Source organism: Echinops telfairi, unplaced genomic scaffold (assembly GCF_000313985.2).
Source record: "Echinops telfairi isolate 266 unplaced genomic scaffold, ASM31398v2 ScPeMD7_7467;HRSCAF=8505_1, whole genome shotgun sequence".
NCBI lineage: Eukaryota > Metazoa > Chordata > Mammalia > Afrosoricida > Tenrecidae > Echinops > Echinops telfairi.
The window spans coordinates 35,401,787-35,428,345 of record NW_022111368.1 but is presented as its reverse complement, the minus strand read 5'-3'; the positions used below and the strand labels follow the sequence as shown (position 1 = coordinate 35,428,345).

Below are 26,559 nucleotides of genomic sequence, written 5' to 3'. Positions count from 1 at the left end.
AGCCTTTATTATATTGAGGAATTTCCCTTCTATTCCTTCTTTATTGAGTGCTTTTTTATCAAGAATGAATGCTGACTTATTAAATTTCTTTTCTGTATCAGTTGATACAATTGAATGATTTTTGTCTTTTATTAAAAAATTATGTGGTGGATTACATTAATTCTTCTTCTAATATTAAACATCCTTGCATGCTAGGCATAAATCCCAAATTGATGATGATGTATTATTTTTTGGAGGCACTGATGGATTCTGTTGATAAGGCTTTTATTGAAAATCTTGGTGTCTATATTCATCAAGGAGCATGGCATACAGCTTTCAATTCTGGTGATGTCTTTGTCTGGGTTAGATGTCAAGGTTATACTTGCTTCATAAAATGAGTTTGGTCGGGTGCTAGTTCTATATTGTGAGGTAGTTCATGACAGATTGGTGTTAACTCTTCTCTAGGTGTTCAGAAGAATTCCCCAATGAAACCTTCTAGTCCAAGACTTTTTGATGTTGGGAATTTTTATGAACAGCTTGGTTTCTTCTTGTGTTGTAGGCTTGCTGAGATTTTCTAGATCTTTCTTGCTAATGTTGAAAGGTAATGCATTTAGAGAAATTTATCTATTTCTTTTACATTTTCAAATTTGTTGGAATACAAATTTTCATAATATTGTATGACTATTTTGAATGTCACCCATTTCATTACTTATTCATATTTTGCCTTTTCTTTTCCTTTGTTAGGTTTGCCAGTGGTTAATTAACTTTTTTAACCCTTTCAAAGGACCAATTACTTGTCTTGATGTTTTTTTCTAGTTTTGTTTTAATTCATTTCTTTCTGCTTTTATTTGTATTATTTCTTTTCTTCTAATACCTGAAAGCTTGTTTTACTTGTTTCAGTTGTTGTAGTTGATGTTTTAATAGGCTTATTTTAATTCATTTTTTACTATTGTTATGTGCACTTACTGAAATAAACTTCCCGCTGAGCACTGCTTTTGCTGTGTCCTAGAGACTTTGGTATACTGTATTTTTGTTCTCATTTCTTTAAAGGAGTGTGTGTGTGTGTGTGTGTGTGTGTTAATTATTTCCTCTATTATCCAGTGTCTTTAAGGTTAAGTGTTGCTCAATTTCTATTTAATTGATGTTTTGAGTTTGATCATCATTTGATTGATTTCTCATCTTAGAGCACTCTAATTTTAAAATGATTTGTAGTATCTTGATGTTTTTTAAATTTCTGGACACTTACTTTATGGCCTAAAATGTGATCTGTTCTGGATTAGGTGCCATATGTACTAGAAAAAAAAAGTAAAATGTATTTTTGTTGGGTGGAGTATTCTGTAGATATTTAAGAGATCAAGTTGATTGATTATACTGTATAGTTCTATATCTTTGTTCATTTTCTTTCTAGTTGGTTATCTTTGAGAGTGATGTGTTGGAAGTCTCATAATATTATCATCTTGTGGTCTCTTTATTTATATAAGAAATTTATTAATGTATCTGAGGGACTTTCATTTGGTGCACATATATTAATTATGGTTATAACTCCTTTTCAATTTCATGATTATAGAATGACCTTTTTGTCTGCCCTTTTATTTGATGTCTATTTTGTCAGAGATCATTATAGCTACTCTAGATGTCTTTTGACTACTGTTAGCTCTGTTTATTTCCACCCTGTTATATTTAGTTTATGTTTGTCTTTATGTTTAAAGTGGGTTTCTTGTTAGCAGCATATTGAAGACTTCTATTCTTATCCAGCCTGTTATTATTTGTTTAACTGGTGAGTTCAATCCATTTACTTTCAATGTTTTTAACAATAGTCTGGTTTTAGGACCAGGCAAACTTTCATTTGGTTGTACATGGGGTGGCTTAAATCAGGAAAGCCGAGCGCTGCTAGCAACAACTGCAGACATGAATAGGCAAATGACATGGAATCCAGATGCCGAAGTGGAAAGAGCACAGATCAAGAAACTATAAGTATAATTACATTAATCACATTAATCTCCTTTTTTCACCACAAATTAGAGAAAAAGTTATGATTGTCTGTATTTTATAAGTCATGAAAATTGAGATTTAATAACGTTACATCAATTGGTTAGGATTCATTGATTCAGATATCTTACTTTGAAGGTATACAATGAATGATGGTATTGGACCAACTTATAGTTAATATTTGAATATTCTCCTTCCTTCTTATGGCATGTATTAATCTGCCATTGTGAGTGTTATTGATAATTTTGCCTTATCACCAACAGCCATTGTTCATGTAAGTAATGTGCAGTCATTTAATAGTTTAATCTGTACAAGTCAACAATTGATGTACTATGGTCTGAAGCTGGCTTATGCTCATATAATTTCTTTTACACAACAATTTTTTTAAAATGGTATGCCATTAGCTAAATTAATAACACTATACATAGAATTATATTATGCCTCAGGATAATATTTTATAATATTACATATAATAAATGATAACGATATCTCTAAAGTGAATGAGAGACATATATAAATCATATTTATAAGAACAGATTTTGAGCTCACACATAATTGTAAGCCCAATCTAAGAAAAATTGGTTCTTATGACATGGCCCTACTTAATATTCAACCTCATGAAGAGATCACTGAAGATATGGGTATTGTATCAAAGGATGGTGAATAAACCAGATAGTGCCAGGCTATCAGAAAGAATAGCATCTGGGGTTTTAAAAGCTTGTCTTGAAACAATAAGCAATCTAAGTGAGATGTCAACTAAGTCCATGTGTGTGAAGAAGCACACTTGTGCAATTCAAAGAGTGTTCATAATAAAATCCACATCTGAAGTGGGAATGATATCTGAGTTTATATTCTCAATTCTATGAATGACAGTGGGAACCCAAACTGCATTGTCAGAGTCCGCACAGGAGGACTGGTGAATCGTCTCTGACCACAGTCCAGGGAAGTGAACAGAGCTTCTATCAGCAGAGAATATTTCAGACTTGATTATGGTAGATGTAAATAGTGAAAATGTGATAGCTTTTTTGATTTCCCATTTTCAAGTTGTTTTGGTTTCTTATATTTTCTGCTTTCTTTTCAACTGACGTTTTTGTTCCCCTCTATTTTGTCTAGGCATGGTTGTTGGGTTTTGCTTGTTTATTTTGTCATTTACTTCCTGTTCATATTTTGTATGATTTTCTGTATATGAAATCCAAGATAGGTAAATCTACAGACACTGTAACTGGATTAATAATTACCTGTAGGCATGGCAGTGGAGTTTCAGAGGTTAACAAAAATAAGTGCAAAAGATAATGTTCTGAAATTGATTGTGGTGATGATTGCAGAACTCTTCTTAATATGATTGAGTGATTAAATTGTATGATATGTAAAAAAAAAATCATGTCCAATCCGGTGACTACAAGACAGATGCTCTTGCACTACTTGCTCACCAGACTGTTTACAGTGGTTAAAACTTTATCAAATGAAAAAGAGAGCAATTATGTATGTTAATAAGATTGATATTCTCAGCTTCTCTGGAATGGATATGAGGTCACCTAAATTGGTGTTGTCACTTTTGTAAATGAGGATTGTAACATCAAGGCAAGGAAGAAGTAAACTGGACAGGATATCCTGGAGTCTGATGGCATGCCTGGGTTCCGTGGCTCCATGCACAGTACTCGAAGTCCCCACATTTCAACATTGTCATCAAAAATAATTGAATGCAGATGTTTGTTATAAAACAGATCAAAGCAGAGTAGTCCAGTTGAAGGTGGTAGGAAACCAAAAATTGCAAGTCTACTCACTTTCTCCTCCCTCAATTCTATTTTTTAAATTTCTAGGATTCTGGTAGAATGCAGTTTTAAAATCATCTGCTCTACCCCATGCCATCTCATACAGTTAATCTGAAAAGAAGAAAAATTTCAAACGTGAAAAAATAAACATCAATATAACATAAAAATTACAATGAACCATTAACAATATGACAACTGTAACAGTTTCATTCCTGAGTAAACACCAAATGAATGAGCTTGAGTCTGAGCACACAGCAGTTCATAAAATTTCGCACCGCAATAATGTTGGCCATGAGAGCACATGAATTACCCAAGGGAAGAACTGACTGGATCTTTAAAGTATGGACACCGATAGAAGCAGAAGTCAGGTAAAGGGAACTGCAGGTAAATGTAGCATCATCACCCAAAGCACTGCAACAAGGAAGAACAGTATCATTTCAATAGAAGTAAGTAGACCAATTGAGGTGAATGAGAGGGCTTATGAAACTATAACTGTTGAATGTAAAACCATAAATATGTATTACAACAAGACTATTTCAATGTAATAAGTTCAGATTTTATTCTGCAGGTTACAGAGAATTAGAGAAATTTGAGTAGGGTAGCAATATGATGAAAGTGTGTGAGACTTTTATTCAAACAGTGGTATAAAGTTAATCTATGGAATCAATATTGGAGGATAAAAATGAGTTAGGAGCCTATCTGGAAATGTCCAACTATAATAAAGGATGAATCCCAGGTTAAAACAAGAAAATACTAAAAGGAATGCACAGATAAAATACTAGAAGGAAAGACAAATATATACATATACACATACACATACACACACATACACACACATTTTTACTTCTTTTTTATAAATAACCCTTTAATTCCAGGTACGAAAAAAACATTCTGTCTATTTATCATCCTGTAAAAGTGATTCAGACCTCAGACAATAAATTAACTATTTGACCTCTATGATTACTTTCAAGTCCTGACATTTTAATTCTATTCAACAAATGGAATTTATAGTACATAGGGAAGGACAAACAAAAATGAAAAGTTTAAGACTTGGGTGACTATATGAGGGGGCTTCATAAAGTTCATGAACAAATTTCATTACCTTCTAATTCCATTTTCCGTAGACTTTTTGAAGTCCCCTCATATAAGAATGTTAGATATGATTTCCAAGGTAAGATATCTACTATTGACCACTCTACTAGAGAAATGAAGAGAAATGAAAACCAATCACCATTCTTTTTAAAATGCTGAAATAATTTAAATTTTAAAAATCAGGTAGTATATCATGGTGCATCACTTAGTGATTCCAATAATTTAATGAACCATTTATATTTAGAATACCCATCAAGAAGAAAGTTCATAAAGAGACAAACTAAAGTGCTTCCAGTGATGATTTAAAGTGGTGCAAAATCATTTAGTATTTGGTCCTTTCAATTAATGACACAGACACTGTATTCAACAGTGGACAAATCACCTGAGTAGAACGAACACCATGCATAACTCACACTGCATTTATGCAGTCTTTTCATTGGTCTGCTGTTTTCCTGAGGACTGGTTAATGTTGTTTCATTTTCTTAGTAATCTTGCATATTTTATGTAAAATAAAGGGTTAATTAATTCATGTTCTATATTCTTCTAATAGAGTCTCTTGATCTTTTTTTCACTTACCACATGTAGAGTGAGTCATTCTCATTTTATCAGTGCATCTGAACTCACTGTCGTTGAGTGTACACTGATTCATAATGACCCTGTATGTAGACCTGCCCCTGTGCGTTTCTGAGACTATACCGTTGACAGAAGCAGAAAACCCAGTCTTTCTCTAGAGGAGCAGCTGCTGGTTTTGAACTACTGACCTTGCAGTTAGCAGCCTAAAGAGTAACTACAAGGCTGCCAGGCCTCCTAGTTATTATTCTAAAGCATACTTCCCTGAACAGGCTCTGAATGACCTGTTGTAAGCATGCTTGTCTCACTGCCATGGAGTCAAAGCTGACACATAGCGATGTACTGGAAAAGGTAGACTTGGCCCCCTGAGTTTCCAAGAGTGGAACTCTTTATGGAAGTTCAAAGCTCCGTCTCGCTCCAGAGGAAAGGCTCGTGGCTTCATACTGCTGAACTTGGGGTTAGCAGTCAAACAAGCCATCATTATGCCACGAGGGCAGAGCTTGTGATATTAAAATGTCGCTTTAAACCTATTTAAGATAAACTGATGCATTATCAGAAGGAAAATTGTGGAGTAAAACACTGGAATGGTCTAGTGAAGAAAGCAATAGAACTATGTTCCTGAAGTCATTTCACAAGTTAATAGGTTAGTATAGACAACCATCTGCCTTAGGCTATTTATACATTCATTTGCCTTAGCTTAACACACACACATACATATGTATGTATATATAGATAGATACACATACATCTATATTTCTTATATAAACCTAGCTTATTAAAAGTTTCTGAAGGGTAAAATCTCCAGAAAAGTCAATGAATGTTAATACAAGATTACCTTTTGCTAGAATTTATGAGCAAATGATAACTGTGAGAATTCTAAACTTTTGTCCTTAATTATAAATAGCAATGTCATTGATGCATGTATATATAAATTTATGCATCCTATGAACAGCCTTGTTTAATGCAGTTATGAGTCAAGATATAGAAGAAGATCCCTAAATATTGTAAGGTAATGTGTGATAATTTAAGTAATACACACAATGACTTGAATAAACTATGATCGGGGGACATTATTGCACTTTAAATAGTCATTATAAACCTTGGTCACATTTTGATTCAGGCAAGTTAATTTAGAAAGTAATAAAGAGGAGTTTCAGAATTTATGGCTTAGTTATTCTCACAATCAATATCAATATATTTAATCCTGAAAAAACTTTGGCATAAGGAATAATTACAATGATTTACTTTTACCTTAATTGATAAAAAAAATAAAGCCTCAGAATAGATAGCTTGCATAAGCCAAATTGATGCTGAATTCTAATTTGCTGTAAGGTTATTAAACAGAATAAAGGAGTTTCTAGTGCAGACACCACCATTAGTGACTTTGAGGAGGTATTTGTGGCAGTGATAGCAACTCCTTCATTTATTCCTGCATAAACCAAACCTGAGAAGATTCCAAGAACAGATGTGTAATGAGATATCAAAAATCAGGTGAAAGACTGTTATCTGGAAATGCAAATCAAAACAACAACAACAACAAAACAGAAAACAACAAATTCTGGACAGGCAGCCGAAGACTAGACCTCTCATCCACTGTTGGTTGGCCTGTAAACATGAACAACCATTGTCGAAAGCAACATGGTGCGACCTGAAACAACTGGGAACAAAAATGACATCGGATCTCAGAATGCCGCTGTTGGGTGTAAACCCTAAAGCAGCAAAAGATGTAACAGAAATAGAAGTATGCATTCATAGGTTCACAATAGTGAGAAACTTTAAAAAGTCCAAAAGCCATCAGTAGAAGAATAGATAAAGATACGCTGGTGCACATACACGATAGAATAATATGTATATTTCAAAACAGTGATGAAATTACAAATCACTGCAAGAGGAACATTATCCTGGATGAAGTTGGTCAATCACAAAAGTGCCAATATTGTATGGAACAATCACTATAAGGACAAACCAAGACAAACATATATATCTTTGTCCGTTCATGTGATCAGTTAATCTCGTCTCCAAAACAATGTGGTGGTGTGTTTGTCAAATGCTTACAGTCAATTTATCACTCCCTTATTAGTACATCTTAAAAAGCACTTATCTGGACAAGACCTAACCTCAGATGAGGCCAATACTTTTATTTAAGGGAGAGGAAAACAGAACTAAATACTGGTACTTTCTGTCATAGAGCATTGTTCCATGGACACCTAAAACTAATAGACAATCCTATAATAATGATCAGTGAATTTCAATGGGAATTAGTAGAGAGGAAATACATGTGTCTGAGAAGGTGATTTCACTTTTATTGGTGGGTAAACCAAGAATGAGAAGCCGGCCCTTGGGGAAAATGCATAGCATTACTTATATAGGTTCTCACTTGGAGTCTACCCAGTATTTTCTGGCTAGTCATTCATTTTTGGACCTTGTTTTGTGTCATCCCTCAGTAACTCTGGCTGTCTGCTATAGGCTACTTGGATTTTAAATGTGTGTCTTTTCCACGTTTACATCATTATTCATAATGACATCAGAATTACATAATTTGGAAAGCCGGCTGAGGGGACTGGACTTTTCACACATGCTGCAGGTTCAAGGCACTCCTTTGGATTTCAAGCTGAACCTCCAGGGGAGAGAAGCAGAGAGAAGGTCATGGATTTGGAAGTCAGTGGTTTTTTTGGTTCAAATCTGTTTCTTTTGAAGTTTCCAAATAATTGGTAACTTAAGACTACCAAATACTTGCTATTTTAATACTTTCTTTGCTTTTTGTGACATGTCTTAATTTTACAGAAACAATTTTGCCTTAATGAAAGAGTATGATTCAATTTTTGTCTGTATGTAACCCTCGTTGCTGTCTTAAACAATGTTCAGTTACTTACAATTTTAACCTGTATACATGAGCATCCCATGCATTTTGGTCTAAAAGACTTTCCTACATATGTATATGTTCCTTTTCTCAATAGTAATTTAAATACTATACCATTGGCTAGATTAATGACACTATTATTGGAATTACTAAATGTCACATGGAATTTAATTTATTTCTCAACAAGATTAAAATGCTCTTATAACAATTGTTATAAGAGCTGCACAAGCCCCAATAAAATATTTTTTTAAATGCTGCTCTAAAGTGAACCAGGTATACATACATACACACACACACACACACACACACACACACACACACACCTTAGCTTTATAAATGGATTCTGAGCTTTCACTTCATTATAAGCCATAATCTAAGAAAAATTAGTTATCCTGAACAGCAAGTGGTTCTGTCCAATACTTGCCCTCAGGCAGTGATCACTGAGGATATGGGTGCCCCACCAAGATGTAAAGAAAGCAGATAGTGTCTTAAAACAAGCACTCTGCTAAGTGAGGGGTCAACAAAGTCTAAACAGAAGGAGCATGCAAGCCTAAGTAGTCCAAAAGTCAGTTTGACCTTTCCCTATACGGTCACTGTGAGGTAAAATCTATTCGTTGGGAGTGAGTTTTGTTTTTTATCTCATGCAGTTGATTAGACTATAACCTGTATGGGAAGAGCTGGTAGGGCTTTTCTTCACAGAGGCACTGGGAAATTTGAACTTACAACCTTTCTGTTTGCAACAAAGTATTCAACTATTGTGCCGCCATGATTCGACCAAAATAAAATAACAAATAAGTACAAGAAAATATTCTGTCATTTTTCATTAGTTAATTACAAAGTAAAACAATTTGATCCTTGTACACACTATGTGCTGGCTCAAATTCAAAGCAGACAGCACCAAAAGTCTGTAAGGAGGCAGAGCAACAAGAACTGTCATTCCTTATTGAAAGGAATTCAAAATGGCACATCCACATGGGAAGACAGTCTGATAGTTTCTTAGAAGGCAATACCAAAATGTATCCAGGGATGTTCACAGCAGCTCTACTTTTAATTGCCAATAAATTGGAATCAAATAAGATGTACTTGGGAAGTTAATGGAATTTTGAAACCTTTGTGGTTTATTATTTTTTTAATCACATATATGAAAAACATCTATTTAAAAACTTGTTTTTTCTGTGATTAAAATGTAAAATGAAACTATTAAGCTATTAAGTTACAAGAATGAATAAAGAAGTTCTAAAGGCTATTTGTGTAGGCAAAGAAGCATATCTGAAATCCATACATACTGAAATCCATATATACAAATCTGAATCATACATACTGTATGATTCTAACCAGATGACATAGGATATTCTGAAAAAGACAAAATGATAGGAACAATTAAAAAGATGAGTGATTTTCAGTTGTCCAGGAGACTCAGGGAAAGAGAAAGGGATTATTTAACAGAGCACGGTCATGGTGTACAAATGACATTGTACAATTCAAAATCTATGGAACTGCACAAAATAAAGAGCAAGCCCAAACAGAAACCATTTAGGTTAGTTAATAACTATTAACAAGTCTTAGTTTCTCAATTATTACCAATATGCTATATTAATGCAAGATGTTAATAATAGTGTGTGAGGGAAGAGAGGTAAGTGTAAACTGTACTCTCTTCACATTCTTCCTATTAACCTAAAGCTGCTCAAAATATAAAGTTAAATTTTTTAAGTCTCAAATTTATTGAATTTGGTATGTCTCTTCAATCCATTTATTCAATGTGTATTTGTTGGGTATGGTATCTTTGTTTATAGTCTTGTCAGTGTTATGCATATGACATATTGTCACAAGTTTCACTGATTAGAGCAAATCATACTGAAGATATTTCTACTTTTAATATATACATATCAAAGGAGCCCTGGTCACAAGCTCAGCAGTTCAAAACCACAAGCCACTGCTCAGGAGAAAGAAAGACAGTGGTTTCTACTCTCATGGAGTCACCGTCTCAGAAACTCCCGGGGGCAGTTCCACCCTGCCCTTTAGGGACACTGCGAGTCAGAATCTACTCAGTGGCAGTGAGTTTTCTTAGTTGAAGTTATTACATATAAAAGGATTTCTAGTATCAACAGGTAGAGGTAGGATTATTATCTAAATATAATTTTAAAAGTATTTCCTATAATCACGAATGTCTGCCACAAATTCTAAACCAAGTATGCAATTAATAGGAAGAAAATATTATTACGAATTTTTTGTTTTGCATACTTTGATGAACTTAAACTCAATTATCTCTAACACAGATTTCTCTTAAATTCTAGATTTCTATCTCAAAAACCTAATGGACATTTCTTGAGATGCACCAGAGACCTTACATGAGACATAATTCCACTGGAACTATGCTGTATTCTACTTAAAAGCCCACTCTTACCAGTTTGTCATCACTGTATGCAAAACTTTGTATTTTCTTCTGTTCAAATGATCATAACTATCTCAGATAACTATTTGCCTTTCTATATGCAAATCCATCATCAAGAAATAAAAATGAGAGTCATCATTTAAGTGTGTCAGCATTTTATTTTTGCACTTCTGCAAATCAAAATACAATTTTCAATATGCAGCAAATTTGACTTTCCTAAAAGTGGTGAACATTTTGACTGCCAGCGTTAATAAAATTTTCCTTTTTTAATACATGAAATCATTCTTCATAGGAAAAATCAGTTTGTTCTGTGAATTCTATATTTAGAGTGAAATAAAGAAAAGCTGACCATATGTCTGACATTTTTTTGCCGGTCTCTTTTTTTAACATTGCAACATAAGAAAAGTCTTTCCCTTCCCTCACAGAAGATTCACCAGGAAAGACAGACAGACAGGATGCAACACAGCACCGATGGAACACACAACATCCCTTTAGTTCTTTAACACTTCCTCACCCCACCCCACCCCCACTATCATGACCCCAGTTCTGCCTTGCAAACCCGGCTAGATCAGAGCATGTACATGGAATCCAGGACAGATAAACCCCTCAGGAACAACAATTGGAGTAGTGCTACTATGAGGGGATGGGGAAGGTTGGGGGAGAAGGGGGAGAAACGGGGAACTGACTACCATGACCTCCCCTGCCATCCCCACGGGGACAAACAACAATAATGTGGGCAAAAGGAGACAATTGGCAGTGTGCAAAATGAAAATAATAATAATTTATAATTTATCAGGGGTCCATGAGGGTTGGAAAGGTGGGGGGAGGGAGGGAAAAAAAGAGTAGCTGATACCAAGGGTTCAAACAGAAAGAAAATCTTTTGAAAATGATGATGGCAATATATGTACAAATGTGCTTGATACAGTTGACATATGGATTGTTATAAGAGCTGTAAGAGGCCCAAATAAAATGATTTATTAGAATATAAAAAAAGAAAAGTCTTCATCGTTTCATGATTTAAAAGGTGGAAGCATAAGAACGCACAATCTGTACAAGGTTTTCAAAATTAACAATGGTATTAACTTTCATGAAGAACTTGAAAGAAATCACTGGCAATAACTGGAACTATATGAAGACTAGCTCACACAATAGGCCCCTAAAATGTTCTGAATGTTTCGTAGATAACTTTCTGTTCTCTCCCCACTTTCTATCTCTGCATCTTTTGAAACTTTGGGCCACAACTGTGCTTTGCACAGTAAAGACTGTCGGGCTACCTCTCTGGAAATTCCTTCAGCATGCCCTCTTGGCATACTTTCTATGTGTATTCCATACATGCCAACAGTTCTTAGGACCCTTACCCTAGTCTTTATTATTCTTCCATATTTTCCCCCAGGAAATTCATTTAGCTATGGCTTCAATAACCATTTATACGTTGATGAACCTAAGCTCCATTATCTCTAGCACACATATGTCTTAAATTCTAGATTTATATCTCCAAAAACCTACTGAACATTTCTTCTTGATATCCATCAGAGACCTCACATGAAACATAATTGTACTAAAATTAATTGTTTTATATATATAAAAGCCTCTCTGTCTCGCACATAAACCCATCGACTGCACCAAAAAGATCCTATCATACATATATGTTAAATAACAATCCTTTTACTCACCACATACATCAAACAATTACCAAGTTCCATGAATTTCACCTTTTTAATATTGCTTACATTCACCCATGACTTTTCAACTTAGCATCAATACTTCAAGTTAAACCATCGTTATTACATTCTCGGCTTTATAAGTTTTCTCCCTCCTCCAGATATATCCCCACTAATAGACCATCAAGATGATTTTCTGCACCTGAGTCCAATTTAAATGAAAATGCAAATCTTAATGAAGTCTTTTCCTGACTTAAATCCTTGCTCTCCCCTACCACTCGGGAGAAAAAGGTTTGCATGTTTAGCATGGTCTGCGAGGGCCTTTATAATTGCATAATTCCTGCTCTTACAACATTAAAAACTCTCAACCAAAAAAAGTCCAAGACCAGATACTTTCATGGAGAATTCTAACAAGTATTTGGGGGAAAGCTGATAGCAATTCTACATGGACTACTCCAGAATATAGAAATAAACAGCAACCTCTGAAAATCATTCTATGAAGTGAACTTAAGCCTGATACCCAAACCAGGTAAAGATTGTGTAAAGATAGAAAGAAACTATGGGCTGATATCCTATGAACTCTCTGTCTCTGTCTCTCTCTCTCTCTCAACAAAATTCTAGCCAATAGAATCCAACCACTTATATAAAAAAAATATGATCAAGTGGGTTCATACCAGTTACACAAGGATAATTCAAAATTAGAAAAGCAATCTATGTATACCACCACATAAACAAAATAAAAAATAAGATCATCTCAAGCAACACACAGAAGGCATTCCTGATAAAAATCCATTCTTCTAGGAAATTTTCTCAACACAATAAAGGTCATATATGAAGAGCCAATGGTCACTTATCTTCTAAAAGAGATAAAAGCTAAAAGCATTTCCTCTATGGCTGGAAACCAGACCAGGATGCTCCTTATCACCACTTTTATGCAACATGGTACTGCAAGTTTTAGCCAGAACCATTAGACAACAAAAAGAAATCAAAGGCTTAGTTCTCTCTTAGTTCTCTCTTACCACAGGCTGGGAAAGCCTTGCTTTCAGATAGAGAGGTTTATAAAACTGATTATGGCAAATGTAGTTATGGTAAAATATAATACCTTATCATTTGATCTCTCTTTTGACCCATTTTAACATTCTTTCTGTTTTCTTTAATATTTTCTACTTTATTTTTTATTGAGGTTTTTTAGAATGTTTTGTTCAGTCCTTGTTGTTGGTTTTGTTTGTTTGTTTGCTTCCTTTCTGTTTTCTCTTTAGTATGATTTTCTGTAGATAAAATCCAGGATAGGTTACTTTACAGAGGCAGTAACTGGATTGATATTTCCCTACAGGCATGGCAAGGGAAGATGGGAAGCTAATAACAATTACTATGAGAAGAAAATTTTCTGAAATTTACTGTGGTGATATGCAAATATTCTTAATATAATTGAACTGTTAAATTTTATTATATATGAAGTATATGTTAATAAAATTGTTTTTAAAAGAATATAATTGGGCAAAGAAGAAGTTTTTAAAAGAATATAATTGGGCAAACATATTATTTGCAGATGATATTACTTTATATAGAGAAAACACCAAAGATTCAACAACAATTGTTGAAAACAACTGAAAGACTTAGCAATGTGGCAAGATACCAGATTTGCATGCAAAAGCCAGCTGGATTCCTGTATACTGATGAAGAGAGCTCCGAACAAGTCATCAAGAAAGCAGCATTTGTTTTTGTGCATATTATTATCTCTGCATGTTTAGCTACATAAGATAAGTGGGATAAACAATCTGGAGGAGAAAACAAGGGGACTGATTGTTCCAGGGGGACATGGGAGAGGAGTAGGTGGGGGAAAGAAAGTGTTAACAAACCTAGGGACAAGGGAACAACAAGTGATCTAAAATTGATGTCAAGGAGGGTGTAGGAGGCCTGGCAGAGTTTGATCAAGGGCAATGTAACAGAGGAATTACTGAAACCCAAATGAAGGCTGAACATGATAGTGGGACAAGAGGAAAGTAAAAGGAAATAGAGGAAAGAATTAGGAGGCAAAGGACATCTACAGAGGTCTAAATACAGGCATGTACGTATGTAAATATATTTATATGTGATGATGGGGAAATAGAACATATATTTATAGGTTTAGTATTAAGGTAGCAGATGGTCATTGGGCCTTACTCAAGTACTCCCTGAACACAAGAAGAGTTTGTTCTATTAACCTGGCATTCCATGATGCTCACCTTCCTGACATGATCACTGAAGCCAAAGCAGGTGCATAAGCAAATGTGGTGAAGAAAGCTGATGGTGCCCAGCTATATAGCACCTGGGGTCTTTAAAGACTTGAAGATAAACAAACGGCCATCTAGCTGAGAAGCAACAAAGCCCACATGGAAGAAATACACTAGTCTCTGTGATCATGAGGTGTTGATAGGATCAGGCATCAAAGAACAAAAAATCATTATCATTGTGAATGAAGGGAAATGCGGAGTGGATACCTAAAGCCCATCTGTAGGCAATGGGACATCCCCTTACAGAAGGGTCGAGGGGAGGAGATGAGCCAGTCAGAGTACAGTGTAGCACCGATGAAACAAACAACTTTCCTCTAGTTCTTTAATACTTCCTGCCCTCTCCCCACACTAGCATGATCCAAATTTTACCTTTCAAATCTGACTAGACCAGAGCATGTACAAGGGTACAGATAAGAGCTGGAAACACAGGGAATTCAGGAAAAATAAACCCTTCAGGACCAATATTGTGAGTCACCATACCAGGAAGGGAAAGGGAAGATGAGTGGGGGAAGGGGAATAGATCACAATGATTTACCTATAACCCCCTTCCCACAAGGATGGGCAACAGAAAAGTGGGTGAAGGGAGACATCGGTCAGCATGAGACATGGCAAAATAATAATAATTTATAAATTATCAAGGGTTCATGAGAGAAGGAGGTGGCAGAAGCTGATACCAAGGGCTCAAGTAGAAAGAAAATGTTTTGAAAATGAAGATGGTATCAAATGTACAAATGTGCTTGTAACAATGGATGGATTCCCTCAATAAAATAACTTAAAGAAAAGAAAACAGCATTTGCAATAGCCACACAATAGTCAAAATACTTAGGAATAAACCCACCTACATGGGGGTACAGAGGGAATTGGTGAATTGTTTTGAGTTGTTTATTGCACATAGTGTGAAATGTATGCCGCCATCACCCCCCACATAATCCATAATAAAAAAATTTTTAAACAAATTAATAGAGTAAACATTTTTATAAGCTATCTCTGCCCTTACAGAGTTTACTATTTTCATAGGAGAGTCAGATAGTAAATAAATAAATAGATCAGCTGAAATAGATTCTTAAAGAGATGGGCCTACAAATGAATGGTTGTTAATATCACTACATGATGTTTGAACTACAAAACAAAAATGGCAGGAAATTGAGGTGATGCTAAGGAATACGGAAGCTGAAGCACGGCCATTGTTCTCTCAACCTTGTTCTATATAACATAGACTCTTAATTTCTCTTAAGAAGAAAAGGATGAGCAGACATTTTTTTAAAAGTTTACTGTGTAGCAGAAAAACGTTGTCTATTAGGATGGTAAGGTGTGAATTAATTCTTTGTCCCAAGAGACGTCAATAAAATGCAAGCCCTGCAGAGTGAGATTTCTTAAGCTGAGAATGTATAAACCCTTTTCACTTAGACAACCAAAAAAACCTCATAATCTTCATCACACCTCAGTTTATATTGTTTCCGCTGGTACATGTACCAGTGAACAGTGACTGTTCTTAGTTCACCTTTTGAAGACTGGGTTTCTCTAACATGTGTGCTGCAGAATATTAAGTATCTCAGAGTTAGAATCTGATTTTCCCATTGACATTTATAAAAGTGAGAAAAAGTTGCATCATAAAGAATAAAAAGAGTCCCACAGCCTCCCAGCCTTTGTGGCAGTGCTTAACTCTGAGCTCCTTCCTGGCTCGCCAAGCCACCTGCCCACCATGGCTGACAAAGAAGCAGCCTTTGAAGAATGCTTGATTAATGAGTACAAAATATGGAAAAAGAACACCCTTTTCTTTAAGATATGGTGATGACCCATGCTCTGGAGTGGCCCAGCCTAACTGCACAGTGGCTTCCAGATGCAAACAGACCAGAAGGGAAATATTTGAGCATCTGGTTTTGGGCAACCATACATCTTATGAGCAAACCACCTTAGGAGAGCCAGAGCACAGCTTCCTAATGTGATGCTCTGTTAGATGCCTCACACTACGACCGTGAGAAAGAAGAATTCAGAGGTTTGGGTCTCACAGTGGAAAGACTGAAACAGAAATCAAGGTCAACCATGAAGGAGATATCAACCGGCTGGTTTACATGCCCCTGGACCCTTGCATCATTGCAACCAAGACTCCATTCAGCGATATCCTTGCTTTTGACCATACCAAAACACCATCCTAACCCAGGCCTTTCTGAAGCATGTAACTCAGACTTCCGTCTCCATGGACATCAGAAGGCAGGCTATGGAATGCATGGAATCCCAATATCAGTGCGCAGTGGCTTAGTGCTTCAGGTGCCCTTACAATCAGCCTATGGGACATCAGTGCTGTTCCAAAGGAAGGAAAAGTGGGGGATGCAGAGACCATCTTTACTGGACATACTGCAGTCGCTGAAGATGTTTCCTGGCATCTACTTCATGAGTCTCATTTTGTGTGGGTTGCTGATGATCAGAAGCTCATGATCTGGGATATTTGTTCAAATAATACTTCTGAACCAATCCACTCAGTTGAAGCTCACGCTGCTGAAGTGAACGGCCTTTCATTCAGGCCTTATATTGAATTCATTCTTACCACAAGATCAGCTGACAAGACTGTTGCTTTGTGGGATCTGAGAAATCTGAAACTCAAGTTGGATTCCTTTGACTCATATAAGGTTCAGTGGTCGCCTCGCAATGGAACTATTTTGGCTTCCAGTCATACTGACTGTAGAGTGAAGGTCTTGGATTGAAGTACAATTGGAAAAGAACAACCCCCAGATTGCAGAAGATGGGTCACCAGAGTTGTGGCCATAGTGCCATGATATCTTGACTTCTCCTGGAATTCCAATGAGCCTTGGATGATCTGTTTTGTATCAGAAGATAACGTCATGCAAGTGTGACAGATGGCAGAGAACATTTATAATGATGAAGACCCTGAAGGAAGCGTGGATACAGAAGGGCAAGGGTCCTAAATGTATCTGTACTTGAGATTTTAGGCTCCCCTATTTTACTCTCAACCACGAGATCGATTTTTAACACTGGTTTTAAGATGAGACTACGTTTGGCTACCCCTCTTTAGGTAACATCAACAATGCTCTTAGTGCAAACTGGGTGTTCTCTTAATGTTCACTAGGAGACTTGATTTAGCAAAATCAGATTTATATTAAATTTTCTTCAGGAATTTTTCAGAAACAAACCCAGGTGTGAAGTAGCCATAGAAAGAGGAATATATATGCAGTTATTTTTCTTCTTGTGCTATGATCCCGTTTTTCGGACTCATTTAAGTAAGGGCTAGAGTGGGTAAGGAATAGAGCCAAGAGAGGTACGTGTCTGAGCCATGAAGTATAATATAGCAAGGTCTCATTTTTATTTAGGAGGCAGGGGAGATTCAAGTCCTAAGAGTCTTACTCCAAATGTTCATACCTGACTTTCCATGATGCACATCTTCCATGCCTAGTCTCCAGTTCTTCAGTTACAAAAACAATTCATGTTGCTCTTTTCCCATATATGTTTGGTTGTTAGTATATGTCTTAAACTGATTGCATATTATTTCTTTCCTTTCGATAAAATGGTTGTTTTTGTACTGTTTCATTGTTGGATTTTTGTTTGCTTGTTTTTATAACTTGGGACCATCACGTTGTAAGAATAGCTGTCTTTACCTGCCAATTATACCAGAGGTACATTGTCCAGGTATGTTGACAAGAGTGAATCAATAGCTGCTATTCGTTTTTAAAATCAAATCAACTTTGGATAAGAGTTGCTTTTTTTAAAAAATAGAACATTAGTCTCTGACCACTAGTTGGGTACCATCTCTTTTTCGGGGACCTGTCTCATGAGCAGGCTGCTGCTCTCCATGACTAACTGTAAGTGCTTATGATGGAATAAATGCTTTGCTACAAAAATAAATAAATAAAAGAAAATTTTATTGAATTTTCCTCTATAACCATTCAGTAAAATCAGGGGCTACAATGCCTGATCAGATAATATATTTGACATGTATTTTTATCACCTCCCAATCACAAGGCCAAATTTATTCCTATTTTATTAAACAATCAAAGTAAATGATATCTGTGTAAGCCTATCTGTAACAGGACCAAACTGGGAAGGTGGAAAAGAGGTATTCCTCATGCCATTCCCATTGGTCCATTCTTATCAGACTTGATTCCAGAAATGGCCTGGTGGTGATCTACTGCCTCACAGTAACGGGAAAAAGCAAAATTATTGTGCTCTCTGTCAATAGTGTAGCCAAGAACAGAAATGTATCATTAAATAAGCTCTGATTACATTAGTTACACTGACTTTGAGTACCAACGTATAATTTTCCAAATTATGAAAAATTAAATGCATGTTGCATCAGTATACTGAGTGAATTCTGCATAGCATAATTACATGAGTGGACTTAAAAGAAAATGTGTTTCAAAGCCTCTTTAATGTTTTGCACATAATTTCAAAAATAAATTCATAAACTATATGTGGAAACAACTCCATTTGCATAAGTATCAAATTTCACATGCCTATTTTCCTCATGGGATAAAATAATATTGTTTTGATCTTAAATGGATACATCCCCCATTCCTTAATCCTAGATCAAAGCCCTCTGGAAATTGGCGGAGATGTCAAGAGAACAAGATGAGATTTGGACAATGTTCTCCTATGTCCCATAGGTCTACTACAAGTCAGAATGGATACAATGGCAGTGAGCTTGGTTTCTTTTTGTGGATGGACATGATGGTTACATGTATAAAACTTTATTTTCAAGAAATCCACTTTTGTCTCAAGGCAGAAAGAGCATGATACTACCTTTAGTTTGGAAAGTGTCTATCTGCACAAAACAACCCCAAGTCCTATCCTAAACTATGCAAAAATAATTTGTATTACTCATATAAATGTGTCTATAAAAATGTACATTCTATTATTCATAGATAAGGGAAAATAACAATGAGAGAATGATATGATACATGGGACCTGAGGTAGGTAGTTTATTGTGCCAACCTGGCTGATAAACACATGTGGGGTTAATTGAAGGGTGGAGCGATAAATGGCTCAGTGAGCTTCGCCTTTCTAGTTCTCGGGTTTCTTGCTTTTTGATGGTTGGACCAGGGTGCAGCTGCCTTAGTCAGTTCCCTACTTTAGCTTCCAAGGCTCACTTCCTGCAAGACATCCCTGAGGAGAAGCCACATGGACCCACCCCGATGCAGCCCTGGGTGCTGGAGCAGCCATGTGGAGACCCCTGCCAGTGCTGAGATACTTACACGTTCACTGACTCGGCTTTCCTCCTGCAGTTGGCATCATTGCATCTGTTTTGTGAGATGGAGGAGGACTTTGTGGACTGGTGTTGGGCATATGGGTTAATGGGTTGATGTTGGACTTGTGGGCTTGGGCAGCACTAGGTTGGGATGTTTTCTTGATGTGCACTTAACCTTTATATAAAACTCTCTCATACATGAGTTTCTGTGGATTTGTTTCTCTAAAGTACCCAGACTAACACAGGACCTTATTACTAGATGTTTGGTTGTGTGTGTTTGTCTATGTGTGTGTGTGTGTGTGTGTGTGTGTTTGTATGTGTTGCTTTTTCTCCCTCAAATGCCTACCATTATCTGTAAAATACAATCTAATATATACCTATCGTTATAAGAGTTGGATATACATTTCACCTCTCATACAAAAGGTATCATTTTGTGAAGAAATACGTTCTTGTTATTTGAGTTCATATGTTGTTTATATATTTTTATTACTCATATCCATATCTTGGAAAATAGCAATGTTATATAAATTGATATTCTCTTTTCTTATGCATTCACACACATAATTTTAGCATCAAATAATAACTCTAGATTTTTAACATATAACTCCATTTTAATGATAAGATCTTTCAAATTAATAAAAAATGCTATCACATTGAGCTACAGGATGATGTTCACATATGCACAGTTGTGTATTTGGCTAGATAAAACAAATAAAAAACACCAGATTGCATTACCTGTCCAAAGCTTTTCTTTTCATACTACAAATGTAGTTTCAATAAAAAATACATAAATGCCAAAATAAAATATCTTTTATATTATAGTTAGCACCAAATCACTTTCAAATTTTATACCTGGAATGCTGGTGAATGTTTTATTTTCTTGAGAATTTTTATGGTGACAATGATTAATCTCTGTTTAGACTGGTTGTCTTCAGATGGGCACTTTTCCTCTGTAACCACGCAGCATAAAGAGGACTACAATGCCTGGTCAAATACATTTTGAGATAAAGGGATAAACTAGTAAGCATGATCCAGTAAATTATTCAGCCTAATTATATTTTTCAAAAATAGAAAAACTTAATGACAAATAGAACTGTTATAATTAATATTTTAAATGCACTAATAGTAAAAAGTAGTATTATCTTAAAACATCCTACAAAGCCTCAATAATCAAGACAATGCAGTATTGGCATAAAGATTGGTGGAGTAGCATTAAGATTACAGAAACAAAGCCATTTATTTATTATAAACAACGGATTTTCAACAAAGGTGCTAAAACCTTTAAGGGGCAAAGAAAAGTTATTTCAACTAAGTAATTGTACTGGCACAACTGGGTAATCACACACAAAATCAGTTGGACCCATACTTGACAGCATACGCAAAAATGCACATAAACAAATCAATAATCTAAATATTGAAATTAACGCTATAAAACTCCTATCGCTTCTCAGCCTTTTGACTAAGATCAAGTGAAATCTGTAAAAATCTTAAAAGGAAATGAGAATAAATCTTTGTTAATTTGGATTAGACAATAGTTATTGGATACAGTGCCACAATACAAGCAACCAAAGGGGGAAAAAAGACAAATCGGGATCCATCTAATTTTAAATATGCATTTCAAAGAAGACCATGAATGAAATGAAAAACAAGGCATAAAAATATCCTTAGAAGTCAGCCACTAGAATAAAAGCCAGTATCCAGGCACAATTCACAATGATTGAACTACCAGATTTTCTAAGTCTACTTTTGTATTTTTATTTGGAAATATTATTTATTTGGAAATGTACCATACAGTAGTGGCCTGATGCATAAATAATATATTTAACATCACCCTTAATAGTGTTTATCATAACAATAATAATCATGACAATCAGTTTTTTAAATTCTATTTTAAATTTATCTATCACCTCTATTTTTTTTTGTACTACTATAAATCTGCTGATGGCATTACTACCTGTATCACACCCAACCTATCCAAATCTCTACCACCTGGTGTTTTGTAGTATACATTCTTCATATTTCCAAAATTCTGTATTTAAAAGTTTCAAATGACTTTGTCATTTTGAAAGCTAGCAGATTTACCCATGTTCTGACAGCAGTGTGTTTCAGTGAATTAAACAGAATGCTTCCTTGATGTTGTCACTCCGCAGTCACCCAAGATAGGCAGAGGACTCATGTAGCTGAGCAGTCTCCATTGTGTTGTCTTTAAAACACCAAATTTTCTTGGTGCAGGGAGTCAAGCCCTAGCAACATAAAAATCCATATTCCATGCACTTTGAGCAGCTAATAGATCACACTCAAGTTAGCTTTTCAGAATATTTATATTTGTTTTTAAATTGGGAATCTCCCAAGATTTCTGTAAGAATGCTTTGGGATAGTCAATATAAAGTTCTTAGTAGTGGCTTGATACATAAATGATAGATTTATTAACATTCTTAACAATATTTATGCTATCATCATCATCATCATCATATTTGAAGCCAGAACTACAAAACTCTTTTAAATTAATCAGCTAGCTTACAAAATCAACTTTAAATTTTTCTATTTCCAGTTCTGTCCTCTCTTCCAATATCTAAAAGTAATACTTTAAAACCTGCTGTATGTCTACAGTGTCAAGACAGTAAAGTTCAATTTTAATTATTCAACATTCATTTATCAAATTCTTTCTAAACAATTATAATAATAGATGCTAAAGATATGAAAGGCAGGATTTAAACCTTTAATAAACCAATAATGTAACAAAATCAACACGACAGGAAAAGGAAGAAAAGAGGGAGAGGAGAGATTAAAGTATTTTTTTCAATACCCTGAGAGGTCATGTACTCCTTAGCTTGATAATCAGGACCTCCAATACCAGGCTTCTTCCTTATTAACATCATTACAAACACTCCAACCAAAATGAAGAGTTCCGACTGTCCACAAACCTCAGTCATTCTGTATATACATTTTTTATTCTTAATTTGCTCTTTGGTAAAAGGAACCATCCCCAAAGTCTTTAATCTCCTTATATGCAAATCATTCTCCTTCATGTCCCAGCTAAGTATTTCCTGACCTACCTAACAAGAAGTTGCTTTTTTGGAACTAAATGTCTTTTGCCATACCCTTGTATAATTGATACTCATACATCAATTATCTTCCTCAATACATCATTAAGTCGCTTTAGGGCAGGGCTCATAATAGTTCTTTTCTTCTTAACATTGTTCTAAAAGATAAGATATTTTCAATTCATGAAAGTCATGATATTTTCAATTACATACTAAAGTTAGATATTGAATACAGAAGGCAGAAGAAGAATTGAAGTATGATGTTCTCAAAGAATATTGAAAGTACTTTGGGCTGTGAAAAAAAAAACCTCAAAAGACAAAACAAACAAATCTATTTTTGAAGAAATACAGCCAGAATATTCCTTAGAAGCAAGGATGGGGAAACTTGACCTCACATACTTTAGATAAGTTATCAAAAGAGACCAATCCCAGGAAAAGAACATCAGGCTTGTTAAAGGGACAATGAAACAAAAACAAGAGGAAGACGTTTAGTAAGTAGCTGCAACAATGGGCTGGAATATAACCACAACTGTGACTAAGCAGTATTTTGTTTTACTGCACGTGGCATCACTATGAATTGCAATTGACTCAACAGCACCTTAACAACAATAATAAACTACAGCTTGCTTAAGATATTATTCATACATATTATAAGTCTCCAATTTTAAAAGGATACAATTTACTGTTCTTTCATATTTCACAACTGTTTAACTATCATCATAATTGACTGTGGAACATTTTCATTACTCCCCAGAGAAACCCATGCCCATTAGCAGTCACCCTCCATTCCACACCGTCCAAAGGCATGCTATTTGAGTTAAAATGTGAGAGTCTATTTTCTATCACTACTTACTTGTTTATTCTATGTATGTCATATAAAATGAATTATACAACACCCTGGTTGTATTAGTCTAGGTACTTTAGAGAAACAAATCCACAGCAACTCATATATAAGAGAGTTTTATGTAAAGAAAGTGTGCATCATGAAAACATCCCACCAATGCTGCCCAAGCCCACAAGTCCAACATTAACCCATTAACCCAACACCAGTCCACAAAGTCCTCCACCTCACAAAACATAGGCAATGATGCCGACTGCAGGAGGACAGCTGAGTCAGTGAACCAACAAGCATCTCAGCACTAGCAGAGGTCTCCACACGGCTGCTCCAGCACCCAGGGCTGCATCGGGATAGGTCCATGCGGCTTCTCCTTGGGGATGTCTTGTAGGAAGTCAATCTTGCAAGCTGAAGCAGGGAGCTAAGGCAGCTGCACCCTGGTGCAACCATCACAAAGCAAGAGACCCGAAAACTAGAGAGGCGAGGCTCACCACCCATTTATCCCTCCGCCTTTCAATTAGCCCCACGTGTGATTATCGGCCAGGTTGGCACAGTTAACTAACTGGTGATGTCCTGGGTTACGATGTGCTGGCTTGTTAATTACAAGGTCACCAGTGTAAAACCAAGGTCAGCCATTTTAACCACCAGAATAGATACTCCTTGGGAGAAATAGAAAGCTTTGTACCCCTGTTAACCAGTTACCGTTTTGGAAAACCTCGGGGTAGTTCTATCCTGTCTTATAGGGACCTGACGAGTTGATACCACCTCAGTAACAGTGATTTTGGAGTTGGTGAATGATTATTTTGTGACTGTTGCTTTAATTAAGCATAATGCAGAACATATTAGTAGTTGGTTGAATGATTACAGAACAGCTCAGTTTTCTATTCAACTATTTAAACACATTTTCTTTTATGACATAGATTGGACTTCCTAAACTCATACCAGTTTCACATTCCCATTTGGTCTTCTTTCCATTTCTTCCTGCCTTTTGAACTTTGTCTCTGTGAAATGTTACCATTTTGATCTCTTATGGTTGATTGTTCTGAAGACTGCATGCCTCCCGGATTTTATTATTCACTTTATAGGCCCATTGATTGGTGTCAGAATTGACTCCATAACACTGAGTTTGGTGTATTGATATTTGTAGGTGACTTCTGTTTAGGTTGGAAGAGTAATTAAGAACACCATCTCCAGAACACCACCAAGTTCCTAGAGAATAAGTAAGCGTAGTCTTTTGTTAGGGTTTTGAGTTTTGTCCCACATTTTTCTCACACTCTACCCAGATGTTCTTTTGTGACACCTTCCAGAGTGGTTATCCCATGAGACTATGATCTGGGACTCCAGGTCCAGGGGCTCCATCACATCACAATTATCTAAATTTACTGAGCAGTTTATACCAATGACAATAGAACAATAACTACATCCCGGTGTCGAATAAGGACATGTCTGTTTGTGCATGCTTGTTAATATGGATATACCAACAATATATACAAAAATAAACACATCACTGCCATGGGGCCAATTCTGACTCACATCAACCCCTAGAGGAAAGGGTACAACTGCCCTGGTGGGTTTCCAAGACTGTAACTCTTCACATGAGTAAATGTCTACTCTTTATCCTAAGGAGCAGCTGGTAGTTTTCACCTCCTGACATCTCAGTTAATGGCCCAATTAACAGTCCACTGCTCCACAAGGGCTCACAAAAGTGTGTCAAAAATGTTTAATAAAACACCCCAATCTCTTTAATTCCATTTGTCCAAGAACTTTTTGAAATTCTCTCATACGTGTCTAAATGCCCTAGGGATGCTTTGCAATGCTATTAAGAATCGAAAAGAAATTATGTTTTAAAGAACTACCTCCACCAGGAAACTCTATGTACAGCACAAAAAGATAATTCTACTAAACTGAAAATTCGAACTTAATTAAGTTCAGTACCTCAGTGATGCACCAACAAAGTAGCAAGTGTCAACCTCACTTAAAGAAAGCCCAACCAAGGATAGACATAATTGCATTAAAGCAAGCTGGTCTGTACCTATAAATCTAGGGTGAAAATAAATGAATTACATAATGAATCTTACAGTTTTACAGTCACACTAGTCCATATTTATTATGCCACCATCAACAAGGCTATCATTTAAAGGTAAACAAGAGAAAGGACCAAAGAAGTTAATACAATTTTCCAAGTATTTAATATGTTCTATGGGAATTTTCCATGTACAGAAAGTAAAAGGTATAACTTGTAGCTAATAGAATGCAAATGAGACCACTAGAAAGGCAATTATTTTAAAATTAGTAAGGAAAAAGTCAGAAGCATGAGTAGCTTTTTTTTTATAATAAGGAAAGCTAAAATGTGACCACCAGTTGTAAATGGTCATTGCCACTATCTCCTTCCAGACAAGTCTCATGGAAACTGGCTTAAATTTCAGAATGTGTCCATCCCAAAGCTTTTCCTTGGTCATCACCAAGGCCAGTAGCTAGCAAGAAGACAAACGCATACACCAAAATATTGAAATGTGATGCTCTGGACTCTCATTACAGGCAAAGGCTTTAGATTAATGAAGATAACTCAAAAACAACTCAGAAAATATTTAAATTTATGTAACAGAGTTATTATGACCACAATAATCATGAAAGTGGCCTATTCTTCAATTTCAATGTGGAAATTATATTAGCGAAGATGAAGCTTAGTTCTGATTTAGAAAGATAATGTGTCTATGCATATTATTAGGTTTAAGAATAGTCTGCTTAAATACCTGAAAAAATGTTGTTCTCTGAAGACACTAGGGAATCAGATATACTTTATCAGGTAGAATGAATTTACCCAGAAGGAACATTTTTAAAACGTGAATTCAGTAAAGATTCACAGACGTTCTTCTGATTTTAGTTTTTCTTAAA

General features: G+C 35.6%; 1 protein-coding gene and 1 pseudogene across 1 annotated transcript in view; one reads left to right on the top strand and one right to left on the bottom strand.

The window, feature by feature from the left end:
- CTNNA2 (catenin alpha 2) overlaps positions 1-26,559 on the bottom strand; it is a 1,370,089-nt gene that overhangs the window by 1,279,945 nt on the left and 63,585 nt on the right. The gene's annotated exons all lie outside the window — the stretch shown is intronic.
- On the top strand, positions 16,291-17,512 carry LOC101651827 (annotated as a pseudogene).